This window comes from Aquarana catesbeiana, linkage group LG01 (assembly GCF_042186555.1).
Source record: "Aquarana catesbeiana isolate 2022-GZ linkage group LG01, ASM4218655v1, whole genome shotgun sequence".
Classification (NCBI taxonomy): Eukaryota; Metazoa; Chordata; class Amphibia; order Anura; family Ranidae; genus Aquarana; species Aquarana catesbeiana.
In genome coordinates this window covers 605,424,103-605,445,525 of record NC_133324.1, presented here as the reverse complement: position 1 = coordinate 605,445,525, position 21,423 = coordinate 605,424,103, and positions in this window count along the sequence as shown.

The window sequence follows — 21,423 nt, the reverse complement described above, 5'->3', positions numbered from 1 at the left end:
CAGGGCTGTTGTTACAGATCACACCATCATTTGTACTCACTGCATTATTGGTGCTATTTGAATAGATTTCCATGAGATAGGCTTGTGGCAAGGAACCTCCTTATTGCATTATGGCTTAGAGCTGCTATGGCTTTAGTTAAGTGTTAGTCTAACCAAAGTGTACATTTTTATTTTTAGGTGGATGCCAGGGAGTTGAAATACCAATTGACTCCTTTTATGCATTAGGAACTCCAGTGGTGCAGTTGCTGTTGACAATTCCCCTTGTCTTGGAACTCCTCATCCAGGAGATGTGCCACTCCTCCTGCTTATTCTGTATAGTAATAAAAAAAATGCAAGCCTGAGGAATGGGACCTACTTGCAAATACTACTGGAGTCTCTAAATGGTAAACCTGGCAGGTTATTCAACCAAATATGGGGTGGACAGACTTTATTTATCACCATCTAGAAGCTTTCAAGAAGTTACGATGGTTTAAAACATGGATCCTCAACCTGTGCCCCCCCATCTGTTGCAGAGCTACGAGTCCCATGAGGCATTGCTAGGCTGGCAGTTACAAGCATGACTTCGCAAGACAGAAGCATTATGGGACTTTCCCAACCGTTCCGCAACAGCTGGAGGGCCACAGGTTGAGCACCTATGGGTCACATCCACCAATAACATATGTATAGAAAAATTAAAATTTAGGACTAACAAAGTTTTGAAATGGACCAGTTCACTCTGTAATAATATTTTATTCATAGGTGAAGTCATGTAAGCTGAGTCACCTTATGGCTTCTTATAGCTTTTTGAGACCCAGCTATATTGTTGCCCACTTTGAAATGTTACTCCTTTTACTTGCACAACAAATGGTCTCATTTGATAATTAAAAATATAACTTTGGGTGAAATAAAAAATGCACTATAGTTGTTCTCACCTATAAAACCCTGTAAATAAATAAGAAATCATTAGGGAAGATAAAGTAATATTAAAGGCATTTTTTTTTAAAAACAAACATGTCATACTTACCTGCTCTGTGCAGCAGTTTTGCACAGAGCAGCCCCAATCCTCCTCTTCACAGGTCCGCGGCTGGTGCTCATTGTGCTCCCTCCTGCCAAGTGCCCCCATTAGCAATCAGCTTGCAATAGGGACACCAGAGTAGGCTCGCTCCCTCTGCCCATTCACCCACAGAGCCACAGCTTGAACCCACCTCCTCTCTCTGCTCATTGGCTCAGTGGATGTTACTGACAGCAGCAGGAGGCAATGGCTACTGCTGCTGTCTCGACCAATGAGGAGGGAGAGTCCCTGGAGAGCCAAGGCTCTTGTGCATATTGCTGGAGGAAGATCTGGCTCAGGTAAGTATAGGTGGGGCTGGGGGTCTGCTGTACAGAGAAGGTTTTTAAGCTTCATGCATAGAATGCATGAAGCTAAAAAACCTTGAGCCTTTAGAACCACTTTCATTTTCCAACTTCTACCAAACACTAAGGACCTTTGTTGAAGGGCTTCTGTTCACTTCAGGGGGGGTTTGCATTATTATCCAAGTCTATTGGAATGCAAAACCCACTTCAAGCAGGCCAAATGCAAGTCAGAAGGAAGTCCACTGCAGGTCAAATGTACATTTCAATGAATTCTGAACGTTCTAAGAAGCATTTTCAAATTGATGCAATCAACACAAGCCCAAAGCCTGTGGACACAGGTCTGAATACCATTTCCGAGTGGACTGGCCCATTTTTATTAGTGAGATCACACACAACATGTGCAGTGCTAAAAGAAACGTAGAAAGTACAGTAATACAATCCTCATTCTCTAGGATGCTTTAATCAGTTCAGAAATCCCAGGGACAGAGTTTACCTACATTTGAAGTCAGTGGAGCAATTCACTTGCATTCTGCACAGAAATTAAGCAAGACGGAGCAAAAAAAAAAAAAAACTAATTTGTTTATTGGTGCTGCTTTGTTCTGCTTAATATGCAGGTTGTTTCTGTTTACTTGGAATTCAGCAATTTAAGCGTTTTTGGTATATTATTACTAATGCTTTTTTTTCTAGTTGTTAAACATGTAATTCTAAGATGCAAATGTACTGTATCCCATAGCAACTAATGAAATATGAAATTAATTGTTTCTACAGATTAGCCTAAAATAAGCTGCTATCTGACTGGTTGCTATAGACTGCACCATTTTTTGTGCTTTTTGCACTATGACATTACTCGTGCATAGCTGTACTCAGTGCAGGATGGATGTTTACTTTGAACATATCATGATGGTAAAGCGGAACTACACTGCATCTGAGCACTACAAGCCAAAATGCTTTTTAATGCATTCTTATTATTCAAAGACCCCCCCCCCCCCCCCACATCCATCTAAGTCTCAATTGTTTATTTTGCAGAGAAATCATTCCAAAGAACACCCCCTAGCACTTCTGCCCGTGGCAAGCTTGAGTAAGGGCAAATGATTAATCTAGCATTTACCTGGAATGCATCTGCCCTTAGCTCAGGCATGCAGACAGAAGGGTGTGCTTAGCTGAGAATGGGATGTATGACATCATTTGCCTAGGCATTGAAACCAGGAAATAACTGAAGACATGTAAAAAAAAAAAGGTTTTTTTTTTCAAGTAACTATGATATACTTTCCTATCTATTTACTAATGCTAGCAGCATAAGGATTTAAAATAGTCAATGTTGATTGAGAGAGTGAAGTTCCGCTTTAAATACTCATCCACCAAAGTGATATGGGTCCATTAACAGTGTCCTTTAAATTCCTTTTCTCAGTATTTTATAAGAGATCCAAAGATTTGTATAAGTGTTATATGAGCTACTGCAAGTAGCAGTGTGCCAAATCTATTTCACACATTATGGTTTCAGCTATAGCTTTTTATATATACATACAGGACAAAGATATCAATTTAAAAATAACCCATGAGGTTTTATTATTTACAGTGGAAGACTAAACTAGGAGCAAGCTGGTCAGTAGCCCATGGCTCAGGGCTGTTTGTAGGCCCAGAAGTTTCCCATTTAAAAGCATATAGTAAATATCGCCTTTAGAAGCAGAAGCAGACATATTGCTTTCCCTTTTCCCATTCAGAAGCACATTGATTTCAACCAATATAAAATTAGACCTGACTGTATAGCCCAAATGTATAGGTTCATTAAAAGTATGAGTATATTTGAGTATATTCTAATGAACAAGTAAATCCTGGATTCTATCTACAAACTACATGATCATTTTAAAAGTAGGGGTCATGGCCATTTATGGCTTGTGAAACTTAAAATAAACAGCAATTATTTAATGTGGAACTAAACCCTTCTATCTTTTACAGCCAAGGAATCTGCCATCTTGGCCTCTGTTTGATCTGCAGTTGCCAGGGTGCTGCCCATGTGATCAGTTATGACATCAATCATTTGATGGCTTGACAGTCCGGTTGACAGCGCAAGCAAACATGACATTTGGGCTGGCCATAGATGGATCAAATTTTGATCCATCTATGGCCATTACCATTTGACAGAAGTTTATTTAATGATTGACTTTTGTCAAACAGGACTGTTGGAAAGCTTTCATTCGATCAGTGGATGCAGCCAACTGGCTGCAGTGCTGATCAGTGTATTCCAGCAGTGGAGGAGTCCCTACCATGCAAATACAATAGCACGGTGGGGAGGATTCCACCATCCAACTTGCTTGAATGGATCAGGTAATCCATTCCTTTTTTTCTATCAGCCCTCTGGCCAGCCTGATTGTATACATTCGAAACTGCAACTCTGTGGCACACTCACAAGAAAGTCAAAGCTTGCATCATCGTATACATTTTTATTGCATATGTTTATACCTAGAAGTGACACATGACATATTGCCTGTTTATGAAAGCAGCAAAAGCCTGTTGACCAAATATCCCCTTATCATATGATAAGCTTTCCGTGGGCAGAGATTCCTGAGGTCTGCTACATTTCATAGTTTGTTAGTTGTCCATGCACTTTTTCCATCAGATTTGATGAGAAATCTGACATTTGCCAATTCTTGTTAAGATTGCTGGGCATGTTTAAATCTAAACTCAGCCTTAATTTTAGTCTTGCACAGTTGTGCAGGCTCCTCTCCTGTACCAAAAATTATTACTCTTATTTCACTGCACACTGTGAGCTTCTCACGGTGTGCATTAGAAGCTACAACAAGTCATATAGAGCCTGCCTTATTTCCTGGCTGTAGGATGTTCAGTATCATCTAGGTCTTTTCTCCCAGGCATACTGTCCCTGAAGCACACTTTTATTTATTGGACTTCATATATTTCATTGAGGCTCAGCATTGCATATGCGCATTTTTTAGGGCAAATGAAGAACGCTTACACTTCTAAACTCACACCCACCTATCATAGCCTGACCTTTATAATCTGACATCCATGTTACCTAAGATAAAGCTCCTATTCTGTTCTAGAGGCTGCCACTGCCCTATAGTCAGAAACAGTTGCAGGCCAAGCATATCACTGGGGCCAGTGCTACAGAATCATAGCTCCCAACTGTCCCTGATTTTAAGGGATTGTCCCTGATTTGGAACAAAGTCCCTCTGTCCCTTTTTCTTCCTCGTTTGTCTCTCATTTTCGTCTGATCTATATAATTAAATATAAAATGCAATTTTTATCTTTCAAGAAGTATTTCCCAGTGCTAAACCTTTCATCCAATTTATAAATTGCTACATTTGTAAATTTCAAAAGCCAGTATAGAGGAATAGTAGTGGGTTTAACTAATCTTTTTTTTTTTTGTGGGCGTGGCAGGGGGTGTGTCCTATGCCTACATACTTTTGCTAATAGGTGTCCCTCGTTCCCATCTGAAAAAGTTGGGAGGTATGCAGAATGTTGCTTTGTTCTGGAACTAGAACTGCTTCTAAGGGCTGGGCTATGATAGCCACCATAGTTGGATGAGACTAGAGGCAGATAGCAGCCATCCAGATTGCTTTCCTCTAAAGAGTTTTTGCGTTAGATAAAATGTTCTGTTCCCTTGTGACAATAACGCAATTCCGCCTTTGAAACATACATGCAGTGACAGTATAACTGGGAGCTTAGATCTGCAAACTTTACCACTATGGTAATAATACAGAGAAGATGCCAATAATATACAACAATCTGGAAGTAGAGCAATTGCTAAGACTATGGATAGATTTTTCATGGCCATTTACTGACAACTTCATAAACAGTTCTTAGCAAATAAAATCAGTCAGGGAAACCATTAACATAGCTCCCAACTGTCCCTGATTTCGAGGGACTGTCCCTGATTTAGAGCAATGTCCCTCTGTTCCTCCCCCCCCTCATTTGTCTCTCATTTTGGTCTGATCTATATAGTTGTATATAAAATGCACTTTCTATCTTTCAAAAAGTGTTTCCAAGCGCTAAACCTTTCATCCAATTTCTAAATTGCTGCATTTTTACATTTTAAAAGCAAATATAAAGGCATAGGAATGGTAAAAAAAAGTCCTTGTGGATTTAATTTACCTTTTTTTTGGTTAATTTTCCTTTAAGGGGGTGTGTCAAGGGGGCGTGTCCTATGGCTACATACGTTTGCAAGTAGTTGTCCCTCATTCCCATCTCAAAATGTTGGGAGGTATGTGTTAATGCCATCTTCAAAACTAAGAATCAGTCCTTTTACTGTCCCCTTGATCTACATTGTATAAAATCATTTATATTCAGCAGGATTTTTTCACTAGTAGGTGAAATTGTAGGCTCTTTAAATGATACACCGAAATCCCCAGGTGATATTGGTAAGGCTGCAGTGAGCCTTTTACCTTTTTCTTAAAAGAGGAAAGAACTTAGCCTGCTGATTTTCGGCTCAGACTCAGAGCGGCTCAAGTATTGACATCAACTGTCCAATACCAGTAGTATGATTGATCTAGATAACTATGGAGAAGTACAGACCACAGCAGAAGCTCTCATCTTCCGAAGGAAAGCTTACAATTCAACCAAATTTACAAATATAGTATATAGCTTGAGGTCCTACCTGATTTGCTATAACTTGAATGGGTCGCATAGGTAGGTCCACAAATTACTTATTGGTGAATTTTTTTAATGTAACAGGTCAAGTTAAAATAGGCGAGGCCAGTTGAGCTGCAAAGTTGAGGCCAAAATACTATTGTTCTCACCTATGATTGCAATGATAACAGCTCACAGTAATGCCTATGTTGCTCACAGGTGTGCTATATTTTAGCATACTGATGGAACACTGGCATTGGCTTTATATGTTTGGAGCCCAACGTCAAATAGTATTTATATGCATGATTATTTTACCTTAAGTTGCATAGTCTTGCAAGCAATTCAAACAAAACTAGTAGTAGAATGTATTAAGAGAACAGTTTTGCTGTCCTGCTCAACCCAAACTAAAGACCCCCTACTGAACGTTTTCACTCCCATTTAAGTGTGTTCATGGCAAGCCTGCATGCAACAGAAACCACTCCTCTTGGTAGACCAGAAAAAACTAAATGTTACAAACAGTGGTCAAATCTGGAGCACTGTTTGTGATTATCAGGTCACTTTTGGCCACCATAAAGTGGAGCACACATTGTGAGTCCTCTTGTTTTAGATTTAGCCTGTCAGTTTTGTGAAACTGAGCAACCACGAAGTGTGAGGGCTCACCTCAACAATCCATACAAATCCAATACAGCTAGACCATGCTACACAGTTGCTGGTGTATATATATATATATATATATATATATATATATATATATATATTGACCTAAGAAAATCTGTCCTTTTGTGGCAGTCCTAAAACTTCAGATATGCAGTACAATAACATTGAGGAATGCCAGAGTCGACCTTTATTATATTGCAGCTGTAGAGGTAAGTCTAATATTGGAGGTAGGGTTACCTTATTTTTATTTTTTATGATGTTGTCCACAAATGTGCTCCTATTTTTTATTATGATTAATTTGATTCAAGCTAATTAAAGATACTTTGAACAACTATTTGATGACATACTTTGAAATCAGCCTGCTCATTGTATGCATACAAGAATTATATGTTACTTGAATTGCATTAAAAACACACAAATTAAGATATAATTTCCTTGATACTTATTTTGTCAAATTAAAGCCATTTTCTATAAGATATAACTTATAGTTTAGAAGGAAGGGTTCTTTTTATGGTGTAATCTTTCACTGTGTTCAACAAGAGATAGCCAAGATGTTCCAGTTATATCTGCTTTTTCCTATTTGGGAAACGTCTTTTCATATCCTTTGTGGTCACCATTAGAGGAGGTGAGTATGGAATGTGTCTAATTGGGGCATACACCGCACTAAAATCGTGATTTGGGAGAGCTGGGATAATTTAATTGGCTACTCCAACTGGGAAAGAGAACATGGTTCTTACTCTTCCTTACTCCATCCAAAACGGAAAGGAATGCTAACAGTTCCACAAACAAAAGGACCTTTAAAAAAAAAAAAACGTGTTAGGAGTACACTTGTATCAAATACCATAAACAGCCATTGGTCGGTATTATTTGACACTGTTATGCATTCAAGGATAGGTAGATTTGGCAATGACCGATAAGCATTGTGGACAATATTATGGAAAATGCAGCACCAAATGACTGTCGGCCAGCAATCATATTTAAAAGCTGAGCTCTGGGAGTTCTGTTTTCTGCATGGCACAATGATGATATAATCGTTACTTGAGCATTTTTCCTTTTAAAGTGCATTCGTGAGAATATAAATATCAGAGCTGCCATTGCTGAATAGGTTTTTAAAGTTTCAGCCTCTGGGCTGTCATCCCCTGTTTTGTATACTTGGCCTCACTACCTACTGAGTCACTGACGTGGATAATGTATTAAGCCACTGAACTAGTGATTTCCCCCAAATCTCTCCAGTTTTTTGTTTATACATATAGGGGCGCCCCCATCCCTGTTACATCATGCATTTATCTTCTATTTGCAGGTGAGTCCCTCAGTACGTAATGAAGTCAGGATCAAGATGAGCTTATACTTTTCCAAGCAAATGTGCATAGTTACAATATCTCACAAAAGTAAACACACCCCTCACACTTTTGTAAATATTTTATTATATCTTTTCCTGTGACAACACTGAAGAAATGACACTTTGCTACAATGTAAAGTAGTGAGTGTACAGCTTGTATAACAGTGTACATTTGCTGTCCCCTCAAAATAACTCAACTCACAGCCATTAATGTCTAAACTGCTGGCAACAAAAGTAAGTACACCCCTAAGTGAAAATGTCCAAATTGGGCCCAAAGTGTCAATATTCTGTGTCGCCACCATTATTTTCCAGGACTGCCTTAACCCTCTTGGGCATGGAGATCAACAGAGCTTCACAGGTTGCCACTGGAGTCATCTTCCACTCCTCTATGACGACATTACGGAGTTGGTGGATGTTAAAGACCTTGCGCTCCTCCACCTTTCGTTTGAGGATGCACCACTGGGTGCACTCAATAGGGTTTAGGTCTGGAGACATGCTTGGGCAGTCCATCACCTTTACCCTCAGCTTCTTTATCATTATCAAGTTGGAATACTGCCCTGCGCCCCAGTCTCCGAAGGGAGGGGATTGTGCTCTGCTTCAGTATGTCACAGTACATGTTGGCATTTCCCTCAATGAACTGTAGCTCCCCAGTGCAAGGGAGGCAAGACACACTTGTCTTTGTATTCCTCACCTGGTTGCCGCCAGACATGCTTGACACCATCTGAACCAAATAAGTTTATCTTGGTCTCATCAGACCATAGGACATGGTTCCAGTAATCCATGTCCTTAGTCTGCTTGTCTTCAGCAAACTGTTTGCAGGCTTTATTGTGCATCATCTTTAGAAGAGGCTTCCTTCTGGGATGACAGCCATGCAGACCAATTTGATGCAGTGTGCGACGTATGGTCTGAGCACTGACAGGCTGACCCCCCACCTCTTCAACTACTGCAGCAATGCTGGCAGCACTCATACGTCTATTTCCCAAAGACAACCTCTGGATATGATGCTGAGCACGTGCACTCAACTTCTTTGGTCAACCATGGCAAGGCCTGTTCTGAGTGGAGCCTGTCCTGTTAAACCGATGTATGGTCTTGGTCACCATGCTGCAGCTCAGTTTCAGGGTCCTGGCAATCTTCTTATAGCCTAGGCCATCTTTATGTAGAGCACCAATTCTTTTTTTCAGATCCTCAGAGAGTTCTTTGCCATGAGGTGCCATGTTAAACTTCCAGTGACCAGTATAAGAGAGTGAGAGCGATAACACCAAATTTAACACACCCGCTCCCCATTCACACCTGAGACCTTGTAACACTAATGAGTCACATGACACTGGGAGGGAAAATGGCTAATTGGGCGCAATTTGGACATTTCACTTAGAGGTGTACTCACATTTGTTGCCAGCGGTTTAAACATTAATGTCTATGTGTTGAGTTATTACGAGGGGAAAGCAAATTTACTGTTATACAAGCTGTACACTCACTACTTTACATTGTAGCAAAGTGTAATTTCTTCAGTGTTGTCACATGAAATGATATAATAAAATATTTACAAAAATGTGAGAGGTGTACTCACTTTTGTGAGATCCTGTACATAGGTTGATTAAAGACACAAGTCCATCTAGTTAAACCAACAGAGAAAAAATATGGTAAATAAAAATCTCCATATCCTATACCTAAACCTATTATATTGCAAACTCCAAGTACACTATAGCCACAACTGATCCTTTACCTAGTTTTTTGCTTACTTTTTTATAAACAGGAAAAGGAAGAAGATCTGTTTGACAAATTTTTTCGTCTTTCGTGAATCCATGCTGTCTATTTCTTAAAATATTATTTTAGCAAATTTTTTAGCAAAAACTCTTCTATGTGGTCTGATATCAAACACCCAAGTTTCTTCCTGATCATAGAAGTTACACTAACCAGTCTGTAGTTACTTGGTAAATAATTTGATCCCTTTTTAAGTATAAGCACCGCATTGGCCTTACACTAATCTATTGGTACTGTGTAAGTGATTAAATAGGCTCTAAAAATTAGAAGCAGTGGCTTTGAGTTAAGAGCGCACCTCTTTGAGGACACATGAGTGTAATTCATCTGGTCAAGGTGCTTTATTCACCTTTACCTTGTATAAACATTTCTGGACCATATCAATTTTGAGTCAATAAGGTTCTTTTGGGGCTCTGTAAATACTATCCTCATCATGTACTCAAGTCCCTGCATTTTTTTTTGTATACACAAGGCTAAAGAAGTCATTTAATAAATTTGCTTTCTCTTTGTCCTGAGTTACCAACCCCCTCAGAACCAGCGGGTCACAGATCGGGGTACAGGACCAATTTCATTGGCCCTGTACCATGTGATCAATGTGACCAATCATAGCAACAACATATGTGAACAGGCTGCAATGCTGCAGTTGAGAAGTGGTAAACCACAGGTGTAAACAAGCCCTTACACACTTACCACACCAGAGCAGCCTGTCACATTGTCCCTGAGCAACGCCACACCAGTCCCAGTGTCACCGTTAGGCCTCATTCACATGGGGAGTTTTAATGCATACCCCATGTGAGGGCCGTGTTTACCCACAAGTGGACGCACAGGAATTCCATTCATCCCCGTGCAGGTAGTCCCATTCATGTCTGTTGGGACATAGCGGCTTCATAGATGCAGCCACTGCTCCTAATCTGACATCTGTGTGGGTGATAAGCCCAAACACAGACAGTGTGAGTTTGGGGGCATACACCCATATGGATGTTGGATTGGAAGCAGCAGCTGTGTCAGTACAGCTCCTGTGTTCCAGTAGACATCAATGGGACTACCACACCAGTCCCAGTGTCACCATAAAACCTCATTCACAGGGGTCATATCAATATCCCATTGCGAGGGCCATGTTTACACATGATGTTCCATGCAACCCCATGCAAGCAGTCCAATAGATGTCTATTGAGACACAGCAACTGCAAGGACACAGCCATTGCTCTCAATCTGATATCCACGAGGGTGCGGGCGCAAGGCCCTGAACGCAGGTTGTGTGACCAGCCAGTCACACTGTACCCGATTACCATCACAGTAGTCACAGTGCCGCCAGGTCAGTGTAGCTAGGAACAGGGTTTCTGATTGCTGCCACACCAGTGCCACTGCCAACATAGCCAATGCAGTCACCACAGTGCCCCTGATCTCCATCACATCATTAAAGTGTCACCAGAGCCAGTGAAACCAGCAACAGCATTCCTGATCACCACCACGTTTCTTTCTGCTGCCTGAACTGACCAATCTGCACATCCTGATAACTACAGTCCCATCCATCCACTGCAGAAAACTGCACTCCTGGAGCCATAGGCACTCTTTGTTCAGCTTCCTGCACCTCCAGTGAACATGTAAAGAAACATGTGAGAAATAACTTGTTAAATTTACAATGTTGTGAAAATAAAATGAAATCAATTTCTTCATATACCAAAAAATTCGGACAAAGAAATTACAACTTTAAAAACCTGCGGGTCTGATAAAGTTTGAAACACGAAATCATAAATTATAATATAATAAATAACTATAAATAATTATAAAAAATAATAATATAATAATAAATTGTATTCAATAATGTAATCAAATCAAAAACACTGAAATTTGCTCAGTCACAGAATCGTCGCTGTTGTCACTTTAGGTGTCTGATGAAGATTTCCCCACGAATCACTATCGCTCAATTCTGCAAGTGATTCTAATTCACTATCGCTGTTTTCTAGCTGGTCTAAAACCGCTTTTGACGTAGATGGACGCTTTTTGGATATCATGGACATTCTCAAGTTTCCAGGCAAAAAGAATGGTATACATGATATAAAACTGCAGGCAGGGCACTGGACAACGCACTAGGGACAAAAGGGAAGGGAAATGATTTAATAGAGTAATGTAATCTACAAATTACAGTATATTGTGTGTGTTATGTTTTTTGTACTTTTTTAAAAATTTGCCGCCGGGCTCTGCCCCCATGCATCGCGACGCTTGCAGGGAACGGAGCCCGGAACAGTAATACATAGAGCAGAGGATCCAGCGGAGTATATAGCAGGAGGACATTGCAGGATCCTAGGTGCAAGGTAAGTTACCTGTACCTGGATACTGCGATGCAATCCCGAGTGTGGCTCGGGGTTACCGCTTTTGGTAATGAAAATTAACCCCGAGCTACACTCGGGAATACCGATAGGGAGGTTAAATACCACCAAAAGAAAGCTATATGTGTCTAAAAAATGGTATACAATTCGTTTGGGTACAGCATTGCATAGCTGGGTAATTGTCATTCAAAGTGTGACAGTGCTGAAATAGGCAAAATGGCATTGGCAGGAAGAGGTTGAAACGACCCAAGCTTCTAGTGGTTAATAACGATATTCCCTCTAATGCCCTGTACACACGGTCGGACATTGATCGGACATTCCGACAACAAAATCCATGGATTTTTTCCGACGGACGTTGGCTCAAACTTGTCTTGCATACACACGGTCACACAAAGTTGTCGGAAAATCCAGTCGTTCTAAACGCGGTGACCTAAAACACGTACATCGGGACTATAAATGGGGCAGTAGCCAATAACTTTTGTCTCTTAATTTATTCTGAGCATGCGTGGCACTGTGCGTCGGATTTGTGCACACACGGTCGGAATTTCCGACAACGGATTTTGTTGTCAGAAAATTTTATAGCCTGCTCTCAAACTTTGTGTGTCGGAAATTCCGATGGAAAATGTGTGATGGAGCCCACACACGGTCGGAATTTCCGACAACAAGGTCCTATCACACATTTTCTATCGGAAAATCCGACCGTGTGTACAGGGCATAAGTCTTGGTGAGCAGCCCTCACCCTTGGAAAATATGCGCTCTTAAGATTAAGTGTTTTTATATTTCTAGTAAATTAAATCATGTTATGGTCAGTGCTACCCAGATTTTCCTTTATATAACCATCAGCTCCATAGTGTTTAAAATTACTAGGTCTAGCAGAGTATCTATTCTACTTGGGTTTCTATAAACAGTACCATAAAATTGTCTTGTATAGGTTTAACAATTTCAAAACTTTTGCTCTGCCATTAAAGTCAATTTCAGGGTATGTGTTACCACTGTCCTAGCCCTTGCAGCCCTTTCTATCTATGCAAGGGGCCTATAACAAACCCCAATAATTAACTTTGAAGTACGCACACCCATATCTACTCATAATGCTTTAGCACCATCACACTCTCCATCAACAAGGTCCTCTTCACACTCGCTTTGAGATCACCTCTCACATAAAAATAGCCATCTTTTCATTTTAAAATTGAGGGCCACCCTGAAAAAAAAATTACACCAAAAATCCTAAAAAAAATAAAAAAAAAAATTTGAAAAAAAAATTTTAAAACTTACCTAAACCCTTGTTGCTAGGCAGTCTTCCTAACCTGCCTCTTCCTTTTCCGCGGCGTCTTCTGCTCCTCGGTGAGAACACCACGGGGCCATTCACAGAGCGCCGCGCCGCTCGCGCATGCGCAGTAAAAAACTGGCAGTGAAGCCGCAAGGCTCCACTGAATGTTTCCCTTACCTAGAATGGCGGTGCCGGGACCCGAGAGCCGAGGGACGGGTCGGCCTCGGGCGGCCGACATCGCGGGCATCCAGGACAGGTAAGTACTTATTTAAAGTCAGCAGCTACAGTGTTTGTAGCTGCTGACTTTTAAATTTTTTTTTAAGGCCGGAATCCCACTTTAAGCCTTTCTTTCTGAAGGAGAGCATAGCAAAGAATATTGAGAGGCCAATCATGAGAAGAATGAAGCCAGGGTTCAACAATACTGATTTAATCAAATTTCTCTTCATACACCAAAGCTTCCACCTCTCATATGTTGCTTGGCAGACTTCTGGCATTGGTGTACAAAAATTATCTGACTTTTCTGCCATATTAAATTCTAATTCTCCCAACCCCCCTCAATCCTAGTTTAACCACTTACGGACCGCCCGCCGCAGTTTTACGTCGGTACTTTGAAGAGGAATATCATTGTTATAGCAGCAGCTAGCTACCATAACCCCAGTATCCTCTTCTTCAGCGGGCGGCCCGCTTTCAGATAAAAGTGGTCTCTTTAGCGGATTCGGTGGGCGGGAGAGGGGCCCCCCATATCTCATATTTAAGAGTTTGTGTCATGCTTTTTTTCTATTACAAGGAATGTTTACATTTTTTTTTTAAAAACAGTGTAAAAATAAAAAATAAAAGGTTAAATAAATAAGAAAAAAAATGTTTTTAAACGCGCCCCCTCCTGCCGAACTTGCGTGCAGAAGCGAACGCATATGTGAGCAGCGCCCGCATATGAAAACGGTGTTCAAACCACACATGTGAGTTATCGCCGTGATCAGTAGAGCGAGAGCAATACTTCTAGCCCTAGAACTCCTCTGTACCTCAAAACATGCAACCTGTAGAATTTTTAAGGGTAAAAGTTTGACGCCATTCCAAGAGCGGGCACAATTTTGAAACATGACATGTTGGGTATCAGTTTACTCGGCGTAACATTATCTTTCACAATACAAAAAAAATTGGGCTAAGTTTACTGTTGTCTTATTTTTTAATTCAAAAAAGTGTAATTTTCCAAAAAAAAAAGTGTGCTTGTAAGACCGCTGCAGATATATACGGTGTGACAGAAAGTATCGCAACAACCGCCATTTTATTCTTTAGAGTGTTAGAAAAAAATATATATATAATGTTTGGGGGTTCTAAGTAATTTTCTACTAAAAAAAACAGTTTTTAACTTGTAAACAACAAATCTCAGAAAGAGGCTCAATCCTTAAGTGGTTAAAGAGCAGCTCCACTTTTGTTGACAAAAAAACATTGGGGTTTATTTACTAAAGCTGGAGAGTGCAAAATCAGTCTCACTTCTACAGAGAAACCAATCAGCTTCTAACCTCAGCGTGTTCAATTGAGCTTTGGCAATAAAACCTAGAAGCTGATTGGCTTCAATGTAGAAGTGAGACTGATTTTGCACTCTCCACCTTTAGTAAATAAACCCCATTTCCCTCTGGGTGATCTATGTACATTGTAAGGATTTTAACAAACTTTGTTGCAGATTCCTATCTATCTATATGTTATTCTAAAGAAATAGCTAATTATTGTGTCTGTGTCCATGTGCAAAGTGAATGGGAGTTAATTTATAAATATCAATCAGCTGCTGCACTTGCACAGTTCTAATAGCAGAATAAGTATCTCACAAAAATGACATTTTTGTTACAGAGGATGCCCAAAATCCAGATTGTATCTCAGTGCAGACTTCTGGGAAAATCAGTGAGCCAATCACACACACACGCAGGAAATTACATTTCGGGGGGGGAGGGGGGGGGCATTTCATACACTATCTGTGTATAGAACGCCTCCAGGCTGCCATATTGCATTGCATTTTATGGAAAATTACAGAGCTGCAGATTGAAAAGGAAAGGTAATTTTCAATAACATTCAATTAAAATATGACTTGTGTAGCAAGTGTTTATGCTATATTATTTTATTTTTTATTTGCTATTTTTTTACTAAAAAAGTTGAGTTATCCTTTGCATACTCCTCCAGCCTTCCCATAAATCTCTCCCCTAGCACCGCAGATCCCCTTCCATTTAGGTGAAAACCATCTTTAAATCAAAAATGAAGACTTATTTAATGCTGTGATGTGCCATTCTCCCTTATATACATAAGGAATACCAAAAATTGGGCGTGGAGGGGACTTTCAAGGCACAAAGAGGAGTAAACAACTTTCCTTACAAAACACCAATAAAGGTTTAACAGTATCGTACAAAATCATCAAAGTTTATTGGACATATTCCCATTTGAAGAAATGGTAAGGGACCCATATCCAAGAATTTGCCAGTGAAAATGGAATTATTAGTAGCAACATGGATTTATAAGAGACTGTTCTGGCCAGACCAACCCTTTCACATTTAATGACTGAGGAAGGAAGCAGTAATGTGGATAGAGAAAGGCCTGTGGATGTTGTTTGCCTAGATTTTGCATTAAATGCATAAAGCATTTGATGCAATATCCCATAAACGCCTACAAATTAGGATCTCTCGACATGGATTTAATGGTATGGAGGGAATACTGGTTAGAGATGCGCATCCAGAGAGTAGTGGTAAATGGCTCATTTTCTGAATGGTCTAGAGAGTTGTGAAAGGTTTGCACCAGGACTCCTTGTGAAGAAGATTCTGTTGAACTTGTTCATAAATGATATAGAGGTTGGAATAAATAGTTAAGTCTCAGTGTTTACTGATGATACCAAGCTAAGCAGGACAATAATCATGATTTAGCAATTTTACAAGAAGACTTCAATAAAATAGTGTGGTGGGCAACAATATGGCAGATGAAGTTTAATATAAAAAACATAAAGTAATGCACTTGGGAGCTAAAATATGCATGTAAGGTAGTGGCACTGTGGTTTCCTGGGCAGAGGGTTGTGGTTTCAGTGTCCACCAGTGGGTGCCTCCCAGCAGCCAGCAGTTTCCAGTAATTAGTCTCCATCTGAGGCTGGTTGCTGGGAGGGTATTTCCTGTAGGTCGTCGCCTATTTGTGCCTCTTGCTACCTGTGACGCTAGAGATTACTGTCTATAGCTTTGTTACAAAGATTTTGCATCAAATCCCAGATAGCAAGCAATTGAGCTGCAAGTTTGAAAATTACTTGCTAAGCTATTGCTAGACTTGCTAGGCTTTGCAAGTTTGTTGCACAATTGCAGCAAGTCCACATTGCATGACTCCAGATCAACTTTCTTTGCAAATGTAGCCAAGTCCCGGGCCTCTCCAGGCCTAATGGTGACCTCCAGAGTTAGGGGCAGCTAACATCCTTCTGTGTACAGTGGGTTACAAGGCATGGTAGGTGCGATGCAAGGTAGATTAATGGGCACCAGACACTTCTTGAATGCAAAGAGATTTATTGTCTCTTAAACAGAACTGTGGGAGAGAGGTTTAGGGCCAGGACACCCTTCAGTAGTTGCAATGGTAATTTAGCAAACTCCAAGACTTCTATAGGTAGACAGTCACGCAGGGAAAGGCATCCAGCAAATACCACATCTGCATTAGTAGGACCGCTGTCTGCTATTGCAACAATCTTGAAACAGTTTCTAACAAAGGATGTAATGAACTTATTCGCTTCTTCTACAATCTCTTCACTCAGCTGAGCTCCCAATTTCACTAGACTTGCTGATCCACTGCCATTGGATTCCCTGAGCTCTTCCAATCTTCTCATTCAGTATCTTCCTCACGCGTCACCCCCGCGCCCCTGCTGGGTCCCTAGCTTCGCACTCACAGATACTCCTCAGGTGTCACCCCAGTAGCCTGCTTGGTCCCTGGCTTGGCACACAATATTGCTCTGCAAGCATCACCTCCATTGGCTGGGTCCCTGGCTTGACATCTGCTGAAGTTTCCCAATTCTTCACCGTCCCCAGTTGATGAGAATACTGCTCTGGTACTTGCTTCAGCTACTCACAGTGGCCCCTGGTAGTAAGGTGGATGGTCCCTTAGTTGTGACAGCTTCCCCTCTACCTCTGACCACGACAGAACCGTCACTTCTGGTTGGACTGCAAGCCTCAATCCCAATCCTACATTGCTGTCTTGCTTCTGGATAGGCCCTCAGACAGCCTAGCAGCCAGACGTCCCCAGGATAGGCCTCAGGCTCTGGCCTAGCCGCACCACACACGTCCACCCAGACAGCCGTCCAGGTGGCACAGAACCCCGATCACCTGACCTCACCCAAATAAATAGGCTCTCCCACCAGGCCATGGGACCTAAGAAAATCCCTGCCCATTGGCTGAGACACCCCATTCATTCTTAATCTGTCCTTGCAATGCCCTTGTCCTATCTAATGCCACCAGATACCCGGCCATCTACAGAAGAGAGGAGTGCAGCAATTCCAGAATTGGGTGAAATCAATTGACTTCCTGTCAATTGGCCATGGCAACTATCACTTGGCAAATAAATTTACTAGCAACCCTACCTAAACAGGGTGCTACATCCTCCCCCTGATTATGAAAACTACGTCTCGGAGTTTGCAGAAAATAACCTGAGCTCTCAAGCCTGAGAGCGAATGTCCTGGCAAAAACTGGGATGGTGGGGAAACAGGAAATGAATAATAATAACAAACAATGCACATGGCATACCACATGGAGTAAACATGTATAACACATACATGAGCGAATGGCAATTCACACAAGGCAGATAAATATCAGACATTATATAAAATTTACGTGTGGCGTACCACCCAAGCAGTTGAGGGAAAAATATAAACAACGGCCTTATAACCTAACTATCTATCTAATATATACAGTGATAAAGCACATGAATAGTTAATAAATAAACAGCAATGCAAATGCATCCTATCCCTATGATAATACAATGTAATATGTACATAAGTGATCCTTAAGAAGTTGTTAATTATCCTCAGCTGAGAACAGCATAGTGGTGTAAATACACCCTATAATATGTCTAAACCATACACATATGAATGAAAGTGGGCCCCATTCTCATCCAAGAATGCCACCCCCTTTCACACCTATCCTACAAACTTTCTTAGTATTTCCTATAGATGAACACATACAGTAATGTAAATTAGAGCTCACCCAGGCTGGCACTTCTCACACCACCTGGTGGCCAATATGCAACACTGGACAGTCTATTAATCAGTGTACATGGTAAGAACTTTTACCCTCTTTCTTACCATAGCCTATTCTATCTAGCTAACACCCCAGTGTCTTTGAATCGTCCAGAGTCCATCAATATTATCACTTTGGTGAAACACATTTCCCAGCAGTTTCCCTTCTTCTTAGGGACGGGTGGCACAGCTGCGATTAGGCAACAAGCAGCCAGGCCATTGTGCAAGGGACCGCACCTCTGAACACAGGTCCCCCTGCAATGGTAGTCTCAGTCTATCTGCATGACAGCCGGGGACTGAGAAAGATCTCCTCATCAATTGAAGGAACAACCTGCTTAACATTACAGGCCACTTTTCAGAGGGAACCACACTGGCAATTCCACAGTACTGGCCAGCGCGACTCAAGTGGGCATTCCCTGTATCTGCCGGCAGCATTCAGTCCAGCACAATCTCAGCAGTACAGCCAACAGGAATGTTCTCCACTAGCAACAACTTCTGTGCAGGGGTGAAGTGACTTCCAGCATAGCGTCCTTAAATTCACAAAGCACATATTTGTAAAGATTTGGTGAACAGATATAGTTCCATAGCATTTACCAGTAATACCTGGGATCCGGCAACCGGAGGGTTTCCCCTGTTGCGTTAACAGCGGTAATGTATTGGCTGATGTCCTTTTTGCTGATAACCACACAATCTAGGTTCATTTTGCGACCATAACCCAAGATTTTCAGCACCAAAGTATACCTCTCAGCTACCTTAGGTGACAACTTCTGAAGATCCAAGCACACAGAGATTCGCCGGAAACTCCGCACGGCCTCATCCACCCACTGTGTTTCTTTATCCTGAATTTCTTCCTTTAAATGAGCTGGTTGATATGGGTATAGGTAGCCATACTCTTCAGCCACTTTCTTAATAATTATACGTTGTACTTTGGACAGCTTCGGCAGTGTTTTAGGGTCTCCATACTCGGTTAGGACTCGGGCATCAGGTGCACGCTGGACTGGATACCCAGCAACAACATCTGGCTTGCAATCAGACTTAGTTACAGGCGTTGGCTTGGCAATGCAAACTTTAGGGACCCATCGGGCCCAACGATCCTCCTCAAAAGATCTAGTGATGCATACCAATGGAGCTGCATTGCCAGACAGCTCAATTTTAACACCAGCAGCAGTAGCAGGAGGAACTTCATCCTCCTCCATGTCACACTTGCTCCTCATCACTGTCACTTCACTTTCTTGTCCAAGACAAAGTGTCTGAAAACAGTTCAGATAATCCATCAGAGGGGATGTCTGAATTGGTTATCGTGGAGCATTCTTTGGCCGGGAGGTCGTTCTGCTTTAGTTCTGGCTTTAACCGGCACAACCGTGTTATCTCCCTTAATGGCCACTGGTATCACCTCACCCACTGGCACACTGCTTTCACCCCTTGCATGCTTACCCGACTCCAGGACTCTTTTCCTTGGCGACTCCGATATCAAAGCAAGCAGGTGGGCCCGGTGTCAGTCAGAACACTTTTTGACTCGCTCAGACCAAAGCCAATACCCGGAGCATACATCTTCCAATCCGCCATTGCACTTCCAAACTGCGCCATCTTCTCCAACCCACAACCAGGCACATGTGGCAGCACTTCCTTATCCTCCTCTTCAGAGCGGGGGCTCCTCCACCTGCCAACAGATTGGAGCAGATATTTTCTGGAAACTTCAGCGCCCGCCCTTTTGCTTCTGCAGCATGCCAAATCTGTAATAGAGTCTGTTTTAACACTAGCAGTACTGGCACGAAGTGTCAAAAGACCAGGCTGGTACTCTCCCATGAGCAATGAGACTTGTTGATTCTTCCCCACATTGTTAGGATGCATTATAACACAGTCTATAAGAAGTAGAGATGTTACTTGCCACTTTCCCACAGAGCTAGACAAAATCCTGATGGAGCTGTAGCCGGCTGCTATGGGTGACTGCTGCGAGGACAACGCCTTTGCCCCATGTTGGGTGCCAAATGTAGCCAAGCCCTGGGCCTCTCCAGGCCTAATGGTGACCTCCAGAGTTAGGGACAGCTAACATCCTTCTGTGTAGAGTGGGTTACAAGGCATGGTGGGTGCGATGCAAGGTAGATTAATGGGCACCAGACACTTCTTGAATGCAAAGAGATTTATTGTCTCTTAAACAGAACTGTGGGAGAGAGGTTTAGGGCCAGGACACCCTTTAGTAGTTGCAATGTTAATTTAGCAGACTCGGACTTCTATTGGTAGACAGCCACGCAGGGAAAGGCATCCAGCAAGACACCACATCTGTATGAGTAGGACTGCTGTGGCAACTGCCACTCCTATGGCAACAATCTTGGAGATTATTCGATCTTTTCTGCTTCTACAGCCCTGCCCAGTGATAGGCTCTCTCCTCCTGCCAATGAGGAAGCAGTGGAGGGAGCAGAACGGGAGGCTCACTTATAGTAATTGAAGAGGAGAGTGAGGGGGAGAATTCCCCCGCAGTTGCTGACAGGCTCGCTCTCCCTGCCAGAGAGCCTGTCAGGGGCTGTTTCTCCAGCGGCGGCCGGTGGGAGGTGCGGGGGCCACAGGTGGGCTGAGCGGCACCTACTACACTTTTCATTAATTAATATTTTTATTTGTCTGTTGCAAGATGGCTTTGCGGGTTTGGCCAGTGTAACGAGACGTCCCACACTCCGCTTGAGTGCTTTCGTCATATATCGCTTGCTCCCAGTCTGAATATAGATCAAATATTCCAACCGCTCACAAGCACAAAACAAGACGATGCTTGTTTAGTTGCTGAACATGGATTGTTTATTGGAACCAAAATACAAGTCTTATATACAGTAGAAGAGGAGGTCCCCCCTCCTGCTCATATTACTCTAACAATACTCCTGTAACCAGAAACCTTATTAACATGAGCTAATTAACTAATTCCTTAAAGCAG